This window comes from Vicia villosa, linkage group LG1, assembly GCF_029867415.1.
Source record: "Vicia villosa cultivar HV-30 ecotype Madison, WI linkage group LG1, Vvil1.0, whole genome shotgun sequence".
Classification (NCBI taxonomy): Eukaryota; Viridiplantae; Streptophyta; class Magnoliopsida; order Fabales; family Fabaceae; genus Vicia; species Vicia villosa.
The window spans coordinates 60,359,150-60,377,954 of record NC_081180.1 but is presented as its reverse complement, the minus strand read 5'-3'; positions in this window follow the sequence as shown (position 1 = coordinate 60,377,954).

The following is an 18,805-nucleotide window of genomic DNA, read 5'->3' as shown; positions in this document are numbered from 1 at the left end:
AAAAAATTTAGAGAATTTTCTTTGCAAACATTATAGGATTAAGTTATGGAAAAAAGGTATACCAAAAAGTACGGTTTCAAAGAGCCTAATGTGGAAAGACTGAAAGAGTTAGCATCTTTTGTACAAGATCCTTCTGATTTTAGGAAAAGCCATGGAAAGCTTTTGCCTATCTTGAACACTCATGTTGATGAGGGACTTCTCAAAACTCTGGTTCAGTTTTATGATCCCGTCTACCGGTGTTTTACCTTTCCAGACTATCAGTTGGTACCAACCTTGGAAGAATATGCCAATCTTTTAGGTATTCCTGTGTCTGACAAAATACCTTTCAATGGTTTGGAAGCCATTCCTAAGTCACCAGTCATTGCAACAGGTACCCACTTGAAGAAATATGAAATAGAGAGTAATTGGACTACCAAAGGAAACCTTCCAGGTTTGCCTTCATAGTTTCTAATAAAGAAAGCCTTTGATTTCATCGAAACTGGTAGCATGATAGCTTTTGAAGCTGTACTAGCCTTGCCATCTATGGGTTGGTTCTGTTTCCCAATATCGACGACTTTGTTGATATCAATGCCATAAAGGTCTTTTTGAATGGAAATCCCGTTCCGACTCTGCTTGGTGACATGTATTTCTCTGTTCATCATAGGAATCACCAAGGTGGTGGAATTATTGTATGTTGTGTACCTCTGTTGTTCAAATGGATTGTTTCACACTTACCTAAGTCTCCTATTTTCACGGAAAACCGAGAAGGTTTACGTTGGTCTCAAAGACTTATGTCTCTTACTAATAATGATGTTCAGTGGTATACCTTGGCTCGCTGCGGTACAGAAACCATTGAAAGTTGTGGAGAATTCGCCAACGTACCCCTCATTGGTACACAAGGAGGAATTAACTATAACCCGGTCCTAGCCCGACGACAACTCGGGTATGCAAATTCAACTAAACCCATTGGTCCTACAGTGGAAGGTTACTTCTACCGAGAAGGGGATAATCCTAAAAGGTTGAAAGCGAGAATGGTGAAAGCTTGGTACGACGTCCGATGGAAAGAAAAAGGTGAGGAAAGAAATTGCATTGCCATGGATGCCTACACCTGCTGGGTAAAGAAAAGAGCAAAAGAGTTTCAAATGCCTTATGCTTATGAAAAACCCATGTTTCCTGCAGTATCTCAACGACCCAACATTCCCGCTATGGAGGAATACCAAGACACTTTGACCAAGATGAGGATAGAAAAAGACGCTTGGGAAGAAAAGTTTCGAAGAACTGATGTGGAAAATAGAAAGTTGAAGAAAAGAGTGAAAGAACATGAAGAAACTCTCTATTATCAGGATGGATGGCTCATGAACAAAGATGAGAAGATTCGTCGGAAAGATGCCACAATAAGAAGATACATCAAAGAAAGCAAGAAAAATCTTGAAGCCTCGACAAGAAACGCTCCGATGCCTGACAATTGGAAGAATGTGGTTGACAAGCTGAGAGGTGAAAAGGCCGAATTGAAAGCTCACTATGGGAAAGAAATCATGAAGCTCAAGCTGCACAATGCATTTGGTTCTTCGTCTGATGACGATGTTTAGGATTTGTTTAGATTTTTACTTACCATTTGCTTCTGTAAGGAGCTATGCTCCAATGTTGTAACATTTCCCATTATTGCAATAAAAAAAATGAATAAAAGAATAGTTTGTGTTCAAATGTTTGCAAGGAACTAATCTTTAAAATGTTTGGAAAAATCATAAATTTCTTTTTGCATACATCATTCTGCATATCGAGTCTGTTGTATAGAGTCTCATCTTTTGGATCTTTCTCCATTAGATCGTCAAGCTGTCGCGTCTCAAAGTTTCTCGACCGCGCTCGCAATCAGATAACAGATACAATACTCGTTCAAGTAGAAGAAGAGTAATGGAACACTCTGAACAAGAGAATATTGAGCTTCGTGGTACAGTGACCACCCTTCAGGAAAAGTTGGAAAGTCTCACTACTCTGGTTGACTCCTTAATGGCCGCACAGAATCAGCCGCCGCCACCCAACAGTCAAGCAACAGTAACATCTGAAGTCACTACTCCATTTTCTACAGTTGCATTCAACATTCCATCTTTCTCCATGCCAGAAGGTTGGGGCCCGCCTTTCAGCTTTGGTACAGGTTTCCGCCATAATTTCTCTGGGGTTCAAACAGCTACAACTGAAGCACCTGCTGCACAAGGTTCGGCATTTATTCCGCATTCAGGGGTAACTTTTTCCCAAATCACTATGGCACTTTCTCAACCCACTATGACAGTTCCGACCCCTACGGTTCACACTGTTCCTTATGATGGCAATGAGATTTATCAATGATCAAGGTGATAGCACAAATCAGCGTAACCTTGTGGAAGATCTCCAAGAACAGTTCAACAAGATCCAACTGGAAGTCAAAGCTATCCGTGGAAAACATTTGTTTGGAAAGAATGCCCAGGAGCTATGTTTGGTTCCCAGTGTACAGATACCTGCTAAATTCAAGGTCCCTGACTTTGAGAAGTACAAAGGTAGTTCTTGTCCACAAAGTCATCTTGTGATGTATGCCAGAAAGATGTCTACTTATGCAGATAATTATCAGTTGCTCATCCATTACTTTCAAGACAGCTTGACTGGTGCCGCACTGAAGTGGTACACAGGCTTGGATAGCACCAATATTCGGACTTTCAACGATCTAGACGAGGCCTTTGTCCGACAATACAAGTATAACTCGGATATGGCTCCAGACAGAGATCAGCTTCGATCCATGGCTCAGAAAGACCATGAAGCTTTCAAAGAGTATGCCCAACGATGGAGAGAAACTGCTGCTCAGATTAATCCACCGTTAAAAGAGAAAGAGATGACAAAGATCTTCTTGAATACTCTCAGTCTGTTTTATTATGAACGCATGATTGCTAGTGCTCCAAGTGATTTCACCGAAATGGTAAACATGGGGATGCGTCTAGAAGAAGGGGTCTGAACCGGACGTCTAACTAAAGAAGGTGGATCTTCAAGCGGAACCAAAAAGTTCGGAAGTGGTTTCCCAAAGAAGAAGGAACAAAGTGTTGACATGGTATCCCAAGGAAAGCCAAGAGGGAATGTCAATCGTCCACAACAGGTTTCTGCTATTGCGCCAGTCGTTAATACAACACCGAATCAGGGATTTACCCCGCAGTTTCAACAACAACAGCCTCGACAACAGGCTCAACAACTTAACAACAATCAGAATCGTGTGCAAAGAGCTCCGCAGTTCGATCCGATTCCGATGACCTACACAGAATTGTACCCTGCACTGATTGAAAGAGGCCTTATTCAAACTAAAGCACCACCACCAGTACCTGAGAGACTCCCATGGTGGTACAAAGCTGATGTTTCATGCCCTTATCATCAAGGAGCACCTGGCCATGATCTTGAGCATTGCATAGCTTTGAAATATGAAGTTCAGAGGTTGGTTAGATCTAATCTCCTCTCTTTCAGAAATTTGAATCCTAATGTGCAAGCAAATCCACTGCCCAATCATGGAGGGCATGTTGTAAACATGGTGTACGGATGTCCTGGTCCATACCGAGTCTATAATATCAACTTCTCAAGAGCATATTTGGTACAAATGCACGCTACTCTTTGTCGAGGGCCGAATTTTCGCCAGCATCAATATGGTTCTTGTAGCATATGTTGTGTGGATCCTCACGGATGTTCGATTGTGAGAAGAGATCTCCAAGTTTTGCTGGATAATGGTACTATTCAGATCTACAGAAATAGGGATGAAAATGAAGTTAACATGATAGGATGTTATCCGCATGAGCTTTTAGTCTCAGATATCAACTCGGAAATGCCTATAGTTAACGTCATCGTTCCTCATTTCAACATGCCTGAGCGCATGGAAGTTACTTACAACAAGCCAAAGGTTCCTATTGCTCCTCTGATCATTTGTCTACCTGGACCTGCTCCTTATGACTCTGACAAGGCAGTTCCATACAACTACAATGCAACAATGATAAAGAATGGACAAGAAGTTCCTTTACCTACTCTTTCATCCGTTGTAAACATTGCTGATGTAAGTCGTGTAACAAGAAGTGGACGTGTGTATACTCCACTACCTCCAAAGCAGCCTGTTACTCCTGCAACCGGGCAAAATCCTGTCAATACACCAGCGGGGAATCCTGAGGAAACTCCCGTCAGTAATACAAACATTGATGTTGGTCAATCCAGTGGAACCAACGTGAATCCTGACTTTGATGAAATTTTGAAACTTATAAAAAGAAGTGAATACAAGATTGTGGATCAGCTTATGCAGACTCCTTCGAAGATCTCAATACTTTCATTGCTTTTAAACTCTGAAGCCCACAGGGAAGCCCTGATGAAGGTCTTGGATCAAGCTTTTGTGGATCATGATGTGACTATTGACCATTTTGATGGGATAATAGCTAACATAACAGCTTGCAACAATTTAAGTTTCTGTGATGAAGAACTCCCCGAGGAGGGCAAAAATCACAATCTTGCTTTGCACATTTCTATGAACTGTCAGTCAGACTCTTTGTCCAATGTGTTGGTAGACACCGGATCTTCCTTGAATGTGATGCCAAAAACAACTCTTGCTCGCTTGTCTTACCAAGGAATGCCTATGAAGTTCAGTGGTGTAGTTGTCAAAGCATTTGATGGATCGCGAAAATCTGTTATCGGCGAAGTCAACCTTCCCATGACAATTGGTCCACATACATTTCAAATCACCTTCCAGGTCATGGACATTCAAGCTGCTTATAGCTGTTTGTTAGGACGACCATGGATTCATGAAGCAGGGGCAGTAACTTCTACGCTCCATCAAAAGTTAAAATTTGTAACAAATGGAAAATTGGTAACAATAAGTGGGGAGCAAGCCTTGATGGTGAGCCATTTATCCAATTTCTCTTTTATCAGTGCTGATGATGTGGAAGGAACTCAGTTCCAAGGTCTCTCTTTAGAAGACGAATCTTCCAAAAAGAAAGCATCAATCTCTTCTTACAAAGAGGCAGTAAAAGTAGTGAAAGATGGAACTACCACTGGCTGGGGGCAAGTTGTGATCCCTACCAAAAATGAAACTAGAGCAGGTCTCGGATGTTCACCAACATTCTCAAACTGCACCAAGAAGGATGAAACCCTTCGTCCGATCAAAGAAACATTCATTAGTGGAGGATTCCTTAACCCAATTCCTCAAGAGGTTAATGTCCTTATCGAAGAATGTATCGAAGAAGGTCGCTCCGATGATGAAGAAGAATGGAAATGTTATCTCAATGACTCGGGATACATATCTCAGGAAGAACCATATCCTCCTTCGGAGAAATCCAAAGGCAATGAAACGGAACCTATTCCTGCAGAGGTCTGGGATACCTTGGGACAACCAAGTGGCAAATTTGATTATATGGTGAAATATACTGCACCTGAAAGTTCAAAGATTGCGATTGGGGATATCCAACCAACTGGATGGGGAGATTCCTGTGAATATCATAGTCAACCAGAAGAGGCTTATCAGCCCTGTCAATTTTCTCAGCAGCCTGAAATTACTGAAGATTTCGGCTTCAATGCATCTGCCAAGGTTTATAATCCTGAAGATGGTTATTATCACATAAATGCCATTTTTGAAGATGAAGGGGAAGATGGCCCCACTGCTGACTCGGAAAGTGTCGCTGACAATGAGTCTCTTCATCCTGAAGACTGGGAAATACATCCTGAAAATTCTGAAGATTGTGACTCGTCTTATGCTCTTCAAGAAGTAGAAGAAGACCGTTTCAACTCTACAAAGAACAAGGTTGACAAACCAGGACCTTCAAATCCTGCTCGACCAACGGTCAATGTCAATACTGAAGATAACTCTGGGGAGAATTTTCCTGAATACATAATACACAGAGGAGTTCGTTGCTACTGGAAAGCTGTCGACGTTCCAAATGTTGTTCGCCGCTCAAAGTAATCACCTCGCTGTTATTTTGACCTCCTGCCTTGCCCAAAGCAGAGAGATGTTTTATAGGGCTTTGCTTTTAAATATTTCGCCCAAATAACTTTGTGTATAGGGCTTTGTTTTAAAGGTTTCCCTCTTTGTCCTGCCCAAGGCAAATGAGTTTGTGTTTAGGGCTTTGTTTCAAAAATGAATCATAAATAAAGTGTCATTTTGAATTCCCTACATTATATGTTTTATTTTTTCTTTTTTCTGGAAATGGTAATCCTAAAAAACCAAAAAAAATAAAAAAATCTTTTTCAAAAAAAATCTGCATACACTCCTGCATTCATAAATTTTCTGAAATAAATATAAATCACATGTGCAGATTTACTATTGATAAACCCATTGAATGCAATAACCCTATGCCCTCTCCCAACTTTGAGTTTCCTGTGTTCGAAGCCGAAGAAGAGGAAGAAGAGGAGATCCCGGATGAGATCTCTCGATTACTTAAGCACGAGGAAAGAGCCATTCTGCCTCACAAAGAGCCTCTAGAAAAGATCAACTTGGGTTCTGAAGAAGACAAAAAAGAAGTGACCATTGGATCGCTGCTTGATACTGATGTCAAGAGTAAGTTGACAGACCTTCTCAAAGAATATGTTGACGTGTTTGCCTGGTCCTACCAAGACATGCCTGGGTTGGATACCAATATTGTTCAGCATTACTTACCATTGAAGCCAGAATGTCCGCCAGTTAAGCAGAAATTGCGAAGGACTCACCCTGATATGGCTAACAAGATCAAAGTGGAAGTTCAAAAGCAACTCGACGCAGGTTTTCTTGTCACCTCAGAGTATCCTCAATGGTTGGCCAACATAGTGCCAGTTCCGAAGAAAGATGGCAAAGTCAGAATGTGTGTTGATTACCGTGACTTGAACAAGGTCAGTCCAAAAGATGATTTTCCATTACCACATATCGACATGCTGGTTGATAACACTGCTAAGTTCAACGTCTTTTCCTTCATGGACGGGTTCTCCGGTTATAATCAAATTAAGATGGCTCCTGAAGACATGGAGAAGACATCTTTCATCACCCCAGGGGGTACCTTTTGCTACAAAGTGATGCCGTTTGGATTGAAGAATGCAGGCGCAACTTACCAAAGGGCAATGACTACTCTCTTTCATGACATGATGCATAAAGAAATTGAAGTTTATGTGGACGACATGATAGCCAAGTCCAGCACAGAAGAAGAACATATTGAATACCTTTTGAAGTTGTTTCAACGACTAAGGAAATATCAGCTTCGCTTGAATCCTAACAAATGTACTTTTGGGGTTAGATCTGGAAAACTCTTGGGTTTCATTGTCAGCCAAAGAGGTATTGAAGTAGATCCCGACAAAGTCAGAGCTATTCAAGAAATGCCTGCACCAAAGACTGAAAAGCAAGTAAGAGGATTTCTCGGACGATTGAACTATATCTCCAGATTTATCTCTCAAATGACTGCTACTTGTGGGCCAATTTTCAAGCTTCTCCGCAAAGATCAAGGGGTTGTATGGACTGAAGATTGCCAAAAAGCGTTCGACAGTATCAAAGAATACCTGTTAGAACCACCAATATTGATTCCTCCAGTTGAAGGAAGACCACTAATCATGTACCTTACTGTGTTGGAAGAATCCATGGGTTGTATGCTTGGACAGCAAGATGAAACCGGTAAGAAGGAGCATGCCATCTATTACCTGAGTAAGAAATTCACAGACTGTGAGTCTCGTTACTCCATGCTCGAAAAAACATGTTGTGCTTTGGCTTGGGCTTCAAAACGTCTCCGCCAATACATGATCAACAATACTACTTGGTTAATCTCCAAAATGGATCCAATCAAGTACGTCTTTGAAAAGCCTGCCTTAACAGGAAGGATTGCCCGATGGCAAATGCTGTTATCCGAATATGACATTGAATACTGTGCTCAAAAAGCGGTCAAAGGAAGCATTCTCGCCGATCATTTGACGCATCAACCAATTAATGAATATCAATCTCTCAAGTTTGACTTTCCTGATGAAGATGTCTTGTACTTAAAGATGAAAGATTGTGACGAACCGTTACCTGAAGAAGGTCCTGAGCCTGGATCAAGATGGGGCCTAATTTTTGATGGAGCAGTAAATGCTTTTGGCAATGGAATTGGGGCAGTCATCATCACTCCAAAGGGTACTCATATCCCATTCTCCGCCAGATTGCTATTTGATTGTACCAACAACATCGCAGAATATGAAGCTTGTATCATGGGTCTCGAAGAAGCCATTGACTTAAGGATGAAGATCCTCGACATATATGGAGATTCAGCCCTCGTGATCAACCAAATCAAAGACAAATGGGAAACTTACCACCCTGGCCTGATTCCTTACAGAGATTATGCAAGACGTCTGTTGACTTTCTTCAACAAGGTTGAATTGCATCATATACCTCGAGATCAGAATCGAATGGCAGACGCCTTGGCTACTCTATCTTCCATGTTCAAAGTCAGTCATTGGAATGATATGCCTAAAGTCAGAATTATGCGCCTTGAAAGGCCCGCCTATGTGTTTGCAACTGAAGCAGTCATCGATGATAAACCGTGGTTCCACGACATCAAACGCTTCCTTCAAACTCAAGAGTACCCGCTTGGGGCCTCAAACAAAGATAAGAAAACTCTAAGGAGACTTTCTGGCAGTTTCTTCCTGAACGAAGATGTGCTATACAAAAGAAACTTCGACATGGTTTTGCTCAGATGCGTGGACAGACACGAAGCAGACATGTTAATGCATGAAGTGCATGAAGGGTCCTTTGGAACTCATTCAAACGGGCATGCAATGTCCAAGAAAATCATAAGAGCAGGATACTATTGGTTGACAATGGAATCTGACTGTTACAAACACGTGAAGAGATGTCACAAGTGGCAGATCTATGCAGATAAGATCCATGTGCCACCGACTCTACTCAAAGTTCTCTCATCTCCGTGGCCTTTCTCCATGTGGGGTATCGACATGATCGGAATGATCGAACCGAAAGCTTCAAACGGACATCGTTTCATCTTGGTAGCTATTGATTACTTCACCAAATGGGTCGAAGCAGCATCTTACGCCAATGTTACAAGACAAGTGGTTGTGAGGTTTATCAAGAATAACATCATTTGCCGATATGGTGTTCCCAGCAAGATCATTACTGACAATGGTTCAAATTTGAACAACAAAATGATGAAAGAATTGTGTGAGGAATTCAAGATTGAGCATCATAACTCTTCTCCTTACAGACCAAAAATGAATGGCGCCGTTGAAGTTGCTAACAAGAACATTAAGAAGATCGTCCAGAAAATGGTCGTCACTTACAAAGACTGGCATGAAATGCTGCCATTTGCTTTACATGGGTACCGTACTTCAGTGCGTACTTCAACAGGGGCAACTCCCTTTTCTCTAGTATACGGCATGGAAGCTGTGCTCCCCGTAGAAGTTGAAATCCCATCAATGAGAGTCCTCATGGAGACTAAGTTATCAGAGGCTGAATGGTGTCAAAGCAGATACGATCAGTTGAACTTAATCAAAGAAAAACGTATGACTGCTCTATGCCATGGACAGTTATACCAAGCAAGGATGAAACAAGCTTTCAACAAAAAGGTTCGACCTCGTGAATTTCAAGAAGGCGACCTCGTGCTTAAAAAGATCTTGTCTTTTCAACCAGATTCTAGAGGCAAATGGTCTCCTAATTACGAAGGCCCGTATGTTGTCAAAAGAACATTTTCTGGCGGCGCCATGACTCTTACAACCATGGATGGTGATGAACTCCCACATCCTGTCAATGCTGATGCAGTCAAGAAATAGTTTGTCTAAAAAAGAACAAAAGAACAGCTCGGTAAGTCGAAAACCCGCAAAGGGCGACTTAGGCAAAAATGAGCGTCTCGGTGGACTGAAAACCCGAAAGGGCGGTCCAGGCAAAAATTAGAGACAATAAACAGAAAAAATTCATCCTGGTAGATTGAAAACCTGAAAGGGCAATCTAGGCAAAAATTAAGGAATAATGACAGAGTAACTGCATCAGTCCGTACTTCGTCACCTGAAGAGTCTTTCTCATCAAAGGATCTTCAATCAAATCATCGCCAATCTGAAGCGACAAACACAGTTGGAACTCAAAGTTGTTAGAGGGAATAGTGGTTATTGCTTTCAATGTAGCCTTTTCCGCATAATTACCATTTCCAACTTTTGTAAATACTCCATGGAATCACGCCATTAGCTGATTTCCATCCTATTAAATAAATTTGAGCCTTGTGCCCATTTGTTTGCAATTCCTAATTTCTTTTAGCTTGCAAAATGACGCTTTAATTGTGTTATTCGTTTTTGAAAGAGAAAAAAAAGTTTTAAATGAATTTACTTCACTTTTTCAAAATAAAAGCGAAATTTTCCTTTGAGTTGTGAACAACAGAAGGAACATCAACATCTATCTCCATAGGATGAATCAAAGATTATGATAGGAAAAGCTCTTCTATCCCCAGTGAAGAAGGTCTTTTATCCCCAGTCACGAAGATTTTCCATCTCCAGTGAAAAGGTTCTTCCATCTCAATGAGAAAAAGATGTTCATCTTCCCCAGAGAAGTTTAAAACATGCAACACCATTCATCACCTGTGTTATCTACACCGTGTTGAAGAACATTTGCCAAGTATCTGGTTGCATTGCGACGTCGGTCCGTCTCCAGTATACACTTCTTTGTCTATCAGTAACGTCAGCATGTATGCTACATTCATGACATTCATCATTCATACATATTTGCATCATTTATGCATTCTTGCATTTTTCAATGTTTGCTTCGAAATCATTTGTTCAGGATATATCTATCCCAAAAAAAAAGAAAAAAAAAGAAGCAGGTATGGGCGTGTCATCACTCCAAGTAGGTTGTCACCCATAAGCAGAAATAACATATTCTTTTTCCAGTTCCCCACTGAGATCATTCCTCGTGGAAGAAGGTTGATTTAGTTTCTCCTCTCAAAACAAAGGAGAAAATCCCCAGTTGAGTTCATCCCTCATTGGGTACAAAGTCTTGTTTGACTGCTTCTTTCCAATTCATTCATGGATAGAACCCTGTCTTTGCCAGAGATTCAAATTCCGATTCCTCAAACAGAGTCGTGAAAAACAGACAATAAGCAATAGCCTCATCATCTGAGCAGCTTATGTCTCTTCCAAAAGACTTTTCCTCTCAAGGAAATCAATCATGAAGACCATTTGACAATCAGGGCCTTATTACTGTTCACAAGGCTGAATAACCAGTAATTTCCCTAGCAAAGTCTCCAAGATCATTTTATCACTCGGCTGATAATTGATCATGTCTTCAAAACCACTATCACGAGGCTGATAGTCGGTAACCTTTTGTTCTGGTTATATTATTTAACATGTCTATCACAAGGCTGATAGTCGGTAATATTAACCGAACCTTTGAAACTCTTTTACCTTGTCAAGTCTGTCACGATGCTGATAGTCGGTAATACAGTTTCATACCTTTTACCTTCGCATTATTAAACAAGTTTATCCCCGTGCTGATAGTCGATAATGTCGGTAGGTAAGCTTTTCTTACAAAGCTATCATTCCCCGGTGAAGCATACACTTGCTTTCCCGAAAAGAAAAGAAACGGATTCTCTTCCTAAAACGGATTGAGACATCCTTCCCAATCTCTTGTCCCCAGTGGAATCAGTTCTTGATATCCCTCGGTAAAGATATCCTGGCATCATTCGCAATTTTGGTATCTTAGGTCCAAAATTCGCGTCTTCTGATATTTAAGTCTCTTCACCCTATCAAAACGAAGATTTTCAATCTTCATGTCTCAGGTTGAAGAAACTTAAATAGGGGCATCTGTAATACCCCAATTTTTGACCTAAGATACCACCTCATATCATTGCATATGCATCATTTGCATCTCTAACAAATTGCATAGCTTGTGTTTGCTACTTGTGACTCAGTAGGATTTAATCAAGAAATCACTCATCAGTACAAGTAACAATAAATTAGGGTTTTGTTCTCCCTTCATCTCAAATGAATCATCTTCATCAACAATCAACATTTGGTCCTCAGAGATTCATTTCAACAAGCTCAAAGGCTCTGAATCAACCAGATTGGGGTTTTGACTGAAGATAGCATACTCCTGAATTTTGCTCAGGATTTGACCTAATGACTTGGGACATGACCTCAAGACCCCAAGTGCATCATTTTGACCTAATCCATTGGCTCAGAACATCTCCTACACAAGGATTGATCAACAGTGAAATTTCAAATCATCAGATTAGGTTTTTGAACTATCAGGGACTGAAATCAGGGATCACATTTGGGAAACCCTAAAAATCCTCAGGAAGTCAATCAAAGGTTTCAATCATCTTCAAATAATCCCTATGACAACATACAATGGAAATTGTATCTCAATTCAAGACCTACAGTCATCAATTTCATTAGGTCGACAATTAGGGTTTTTGACCTAATTCATTGAATAACTGACTTTTTAATCAGGACATGGTGCCACAACTCAAACCATGGCTCAATATCCTCTAATGCTTCAAAGTGATTCATTCATACCATTCATTTGGTGAGGGTAGCCTGTTTCACTTGAAATCTCCAGAAACGCGATTCGACTGAAAAAGTCAACTGTACAAGATCACCATTGACTTTTGGAGAATTTTGGTCAACCATGACTTTTGAAGTTTTGAATCATCAATATATGATATATGAAGTCATTTGATCAAGAAAAATCAAGAAAATCAATCAAGAATCAAAAAGCCAAAAGTTTGACTTTCCATACTTAGAAAAATTTCTAAGTGTTTTTCATGGTTTTTTCCAAACTTTGGAAGGGAATAACTCAAAATTTCACCTACAAACTGAAAAAAACTTCCAACATGAAAGTTGTAGATTTTGATCCAATAAACAACTTTGACACATATAACTTTTTTCCATAAGATCAACCATTTAAGAGATATGGAGCTTCAAAGTTGGAACTTTATGGAAATTTCACTTAAAACTTCATTTTCTTCAAAGTTCATGGATCTTTTTCACCCACTTCCTTAAAGATCTTGAAGAAACTTTCAACTAGGGTTTTGAAGTGTGTAATATGAGCTTTCCAAAATGTCCAAGAGCATGAAAAAATTTGAAGTGTAGCTATGGTTTTGAATTTTGACATTAGTGAACTTTTCACTTGAAATTTCATGCCATTTTCACTAAGTTATGAGCCAATTTGCCAAATGATCCAAATAATGATGCATAGAGTCAATAATTGGAGATATTTTTCTGATTTGGGATCAGAATGGAAGAGGATAAGAAGCTTGAGTTTTAACCATGGTTTGGTCACTTTAACCATTTTGCATTTAATGTGAAAGATTCCATTTTATCTCTTAAGCCAAATCACCAATTCTTGATCAACTTGTAAAGGTCTGAGTTCAGAACTCTTGGCCTATAAATAGAGGTGCAAATCACTCTTCAATTCACACCAAAACCTCACAATTATAGGTTTTCTCTCTTCTTTCTTGAATTGCAAGTTTCTTAAGTTTCAAAGAGGTAAAATGCTCAACCTCTAAACCTTTGAAGTTCTGAGCAAAATGATGCTTCCCACAACTCATAAACATCATTTGGAAGTTGTTTGATCCATCCATACACCCCAAAAACACCAAGAACTCAAAATCACTACCTCACTTCCATATGAACACATATTGAGCCTTATCATGCCAAATCTCACCCAAGCTCATTTCTGTCTAAGCTAATCATCCAAACACATCCTATATACCATATATGAGCTGTTCCAACCATCATCCATGACCTGTAACTCCAAAATCACATAGCATGATTCTCACTTGAGCCATACTGCAGATCGGGTTCCATAGCTTTACACAGATGAATCCAAACAGTTCCAAGCATTCAAACATGTTTCATAAGGTTCATTGAAGGTGTTCAGATCAAGAAACAACATCTGGGAGCCCTCATTTGCAGAATTCGATTTCCAGTTTGGCCGTTTTTGAAGGTAAGTCACTTGAACTTCAAACTCTATCATACATGCATCATAAATAAAAAACTGGTTTACCATCATGTTTCTGCATATGTATGGATCATTAACCCTCAATTAATTGCAACTTATCATGCACACACACGATTTCAGATTGAAACTCAGAATTAGGGTTCTTCGTGTTCATCAGAAAATTGATAGCCTTAGAGTTAAAATAAATACAATTAAATGATACCATTGTGTTCCTTATGAAAAATCGAGCAAGTTAGGCTATTCACTTGATCCAAACAATTCAGTTTTCAGAATTTTCAAATTCAATTTGGGGGTTGTGTTCTTGGCGCCAAATTTTGAAACTGAACTTAGGAACTTGATTCAAAATATATTTAATTCATTGCAAGAGATTAACAGACCACGCGCGTGGTCTGGTTGGTTAAGTTTTTGAGTTGTGAGAGAGAGGGCGCGAGTTCAACACTCATGGGGGCCAAAATATTTTTTTTATCACTATTTTCTTTCATTTTTTACACACAACTTTAATTAATTCATTGACCAATCAAATTAACTCATTTTTATTTCATTTTTTACACACCTCTTATTTAATATACATATTTTGACAATATAAAAAAAAATCACAAAAAAGGATTTATTTAATATGCTTTTAATTAGGTTTAAAATGATACATTTTTAAGTGTTTTTAAATACTTTAAATATTGTTTTTCATTTAATTTTCAAACCTAATCTCTTGTAAATATTTTTGTGATCAAACCCTAATCACTTAGGTCTTAATTAAGCATTAAAATTTGATTTTAACTTAATTAAGTTGACTTTTGTCAAATTCAAACCATTTTTAAACCAAGCGATCGCGATTCTTTTCAAAAACGATAAACCATTTCTTTTTGAAACTATTTGATTAAATCTTTTAATTGATCAACTCATTTTCAAAGCGATGTGGGGCCTCTCGAATATTAGAGAGTATAAGACCCACTCCTTTTTCTTTATACAGTTTTTCTTTGTATAGAAAACTTCTTTCAAAACAAACTTTTCAAACAGTTTTTTTAAACAACAAACGACGTGTCTGTAAATAAAACAATCAACCATGTTTTTTGTAAAATAAAACATGGGCCTCCATGTAGGTATAAGTCCCAAGCCCTTTGTAAATACCTGTTTACATAGCTTTGAATAAATTCAAAAGGGCCTATCCCCGAGTATGAGTCCCGAGCCCCTGTGTATACAAATGGAGCATGCTTACAGGTATATTTCCTTCATAAACTCCATTATATACACACACTTTGCCATATATAACTGTTCATATAACTGTTCATATTTGTTCATGTACTTGTGCATATTTGTTTGTACTTGTTCATATTTGTGTTTGTGTTATATATACTTGTTCAACTTAGTACAACACTAGGTTCCCCATAGCCCCCTATTGGGCTTCGTGCAAAGAATCTCCCCTAGTTTAGGTTAGGACATAGAGTATGGTTTCCCGGTGAAATCGCTCTAAGAGATCAAACCAACTATACCATGCCTCCCCTTGGGCTTTGTACAAACGAGTGACCCTCCCATAGCCTCCTCTTGGGCTTACAATGCAAGGACCCTGGATTGTCCCTCCCATAGCCTCCTCTTGGGCTTACAATGCAAGGACCCTCGGATAGCCTCCTCTTGGGCTTCGTACAAGGACCCACGGGCTTCTTATAAGCATCCCTAATATCCAAAACAAATACCCTAGGAGATTAGACATTTTTCATCTCTATGATAGGAGTATCTCTTCTATATCATCACAAACAATCAATCAATCAAACTTTTTTGCCACAAGGCTGGCTAATCAATCAAATTTCTTTTTGCCACAAGGCTGGCTAATCAATCAAACCGTTTTGCCACCGTACTGGCTGATTAATCAAAGTTTTTGTCACAAGGCTGACTTCATTGAAACTTTTGCCACGAGGGTGGCTGATTAATCAAAACTTTTTGTCACAAGGCTGACTTCATTGAAAGTTTTTGCCACAAGGCTGGTTAAACAACAAAAACATCTTTATCATTCTATGCGCCATAAGTGGCACAACCCAGGGCTTATAATGAAAAGATTTTCAAACAAAAATCAAACAGATGTATGTGATGATATAGATTAGATACATCGAGCATTTAGATGACATTTGTCTATTTTCCTTTTGCTTCCACTAGCATAAGTGGGAACTACGATTGCTCTGACTTTCTCAACATCCCTTTGAGAATACGTAGGCACAAGGTCGATCCTTGGCGAGCAAAACAAAACAAAAAAAACCATTCAAACCTTAGCACCCGTAGACCCCGAGCTACAGATGCTCTGATTCCCTCTAAGGGATATGTATGCAGAGGATCGCGATGATCTTTGCGAGCATAATCAAACAAACACCTTAGGTCCCACCTATTTCACAAGAACCTCCACCACAAAGGATGAAAAACAAAATAAAGAAACCTATAGAGTACTATAGATACGTTGGGTGCTAATACCTTCCCTTCGTATAACCAACCCTCTTACCCAAAGATCTCTCCCCCCACTTTTAGGTTATTGCAGCTTTTTTCCTTTTCCTCCTTTGGAAATAATAAAAAGTTTGGTCGGTACAAAAGAAAAATCATTTTTTGAGCACTCGAGCCCAAATAAGGCATCAGGTGTCTCATCCCGAAAAAGACAACGATTTTTCCCCGCGATAATAACCAATGGCTTGCTTGATCTCAGGCATCAAACCATTCACCAACTTAATTTATTTGGATCTTTCAACATCAGTAGTGTTATAATGAGGACAAAACTTAATCAGCTCCTCAAACTTTGCAGCATACTCTGCCACAATTCCATTACCCTGCTTCAATTCAAGAAATTCAATTTCGTTCTTCCCAAGCACATCTTTTGGAAAATACTTCTCTAGAAATGTTTCCTTGAAAACATCTCAAGTAACCTCAGTATCCTCCTTAATAAGCCTCTGACTAGTGTTACCCCACCAGTCCTCAACTTCCTCTTCAAGCATATTGGTGCCAAACTACACTTTCCGCGCCTCTGAGCAATTCATGAATCAAAATATTTTCTCAATCACTTTCAGGCATGTCTGTGCCTTCTCAGGTTCATTCGTTCCCTTGAAAATCGGCGGATTGTTCCTCTGAAACTTCCCCAAAGCACGGAACTCATCATCCTGGTTATTCCCATAATTCACATGGGCTTATTGATTCTGCCCAATAGCTCCAGCCAACATTGCCAAAGCTTCAGCGATCGCTTCATCATTCCTTTCTCCAACCATTGTTCTGGGAATTCGAACAACAAATTCTCGTTAGAACAAAAGGTACCGATGGCCACATACAGATATCGAATACAACAGTGAATAAATACATTAACAACTTGGTCAACTGACCGACTATGCTCTGATACCACTAATGTAACACCCTCTAAACCCTTGCAGAATAATATGATATAAATCATAGTAACATATCATGCATGTCAATTTAAGGGTGTCACACTAATTCAAACATCACACATACACCTGTCATTCTAAATAAAACTTAGAATTTAACTCACGCTTTTCCCATAAACTTCAACATATACACTTTCGCAACGGAATCACATTCATTATGACAAAACACATTATTGTCTTATAATAAATTCACTTTATTAAAAACCTTAGGCATAAAAGTCAAACTTCACATAATCTCATTAGGATTAACACAATAGAAAAAGAATACAAGTATCCTTCAAAACATGAATAAAAAATGTTCCCCAATATTACATGATCAAAGCACGACTCAAAACTAAAAATGCGAAAATAAATAAGGTAGTTTCTCCAGATCCAAGCACACTAGTAATAACTATAATCTTCAGTACCTGAGTGATGCCGTTATCAAACATCATTCCAACAGAAGGGTGAGAATTCACATCATTATAGAAATTATATAATAACATATAATGAATAAAATACATACATAAACATGAATTCACCACACTTCATAAATTTTCACATCAATATCATCACTCAATTCATAATCTCTCAAGAATATACCCACACTTTACATTTTCATAAAATGTATCATTTCCACATAATTCACACAATTCCATATTTTCACATAACCGCAATGTAACTCAATGCAAGACTCAATGCAATACTCATGCATGTGGTACCAATCACCTGTTACTTTATTCAGTTTTTACATTTAAATTAGATTCGTCCCCTAGACCAATAACGCAACAAAAGCTCATTCCCTAAGCTTTAAAACGCCACTCTAGGTTTGGGACAAGTCACTAGGTCCCACGGAACTAACGAACATCGCCTGTTGACTAAAATGATGCATATGCAATTACAACAACCATATGCAATAAAGACTATTTCTTAATCTTAACATTCATGCATATCTACAATAATTCATCACACTTGAATTATCACACAATTGCACTTACATGCATACATTCATAAACACCTGCAATTCACAATCATTACACAATTTCTCCAAAACAACACCACAACACATAACAAGAATGCACAAAATCATTGCACAACTGCTCCAAAACATCATCACACCACATAACAAGAATGCACAAAATCACTCCAATCCAACATTAATCACAAACATTCATAAACCATACAAGTTTCATGTTCTTACATAATAAGCATTAAAACCAATCAATTTCTCATTTTAAATTCCACAAAATTCACATTACTAGTCGCAATTTTGGCCTGAAAGCCCCATTCCAACATCAATATCTCTGCGAGCGATTTAAGGCAATATAACACACACAAATATATATATATATATATATATATATATATATATATATATATATATATATATATATATATATATATATATATATGGTTTAGAGCTAAGTCACACATACTAGTGAGAAAAGCTATGTATATGTGGTTTTAAGATACTAATATCATACCATTATAAATCTTAAAGCTAAGGTATTTATAG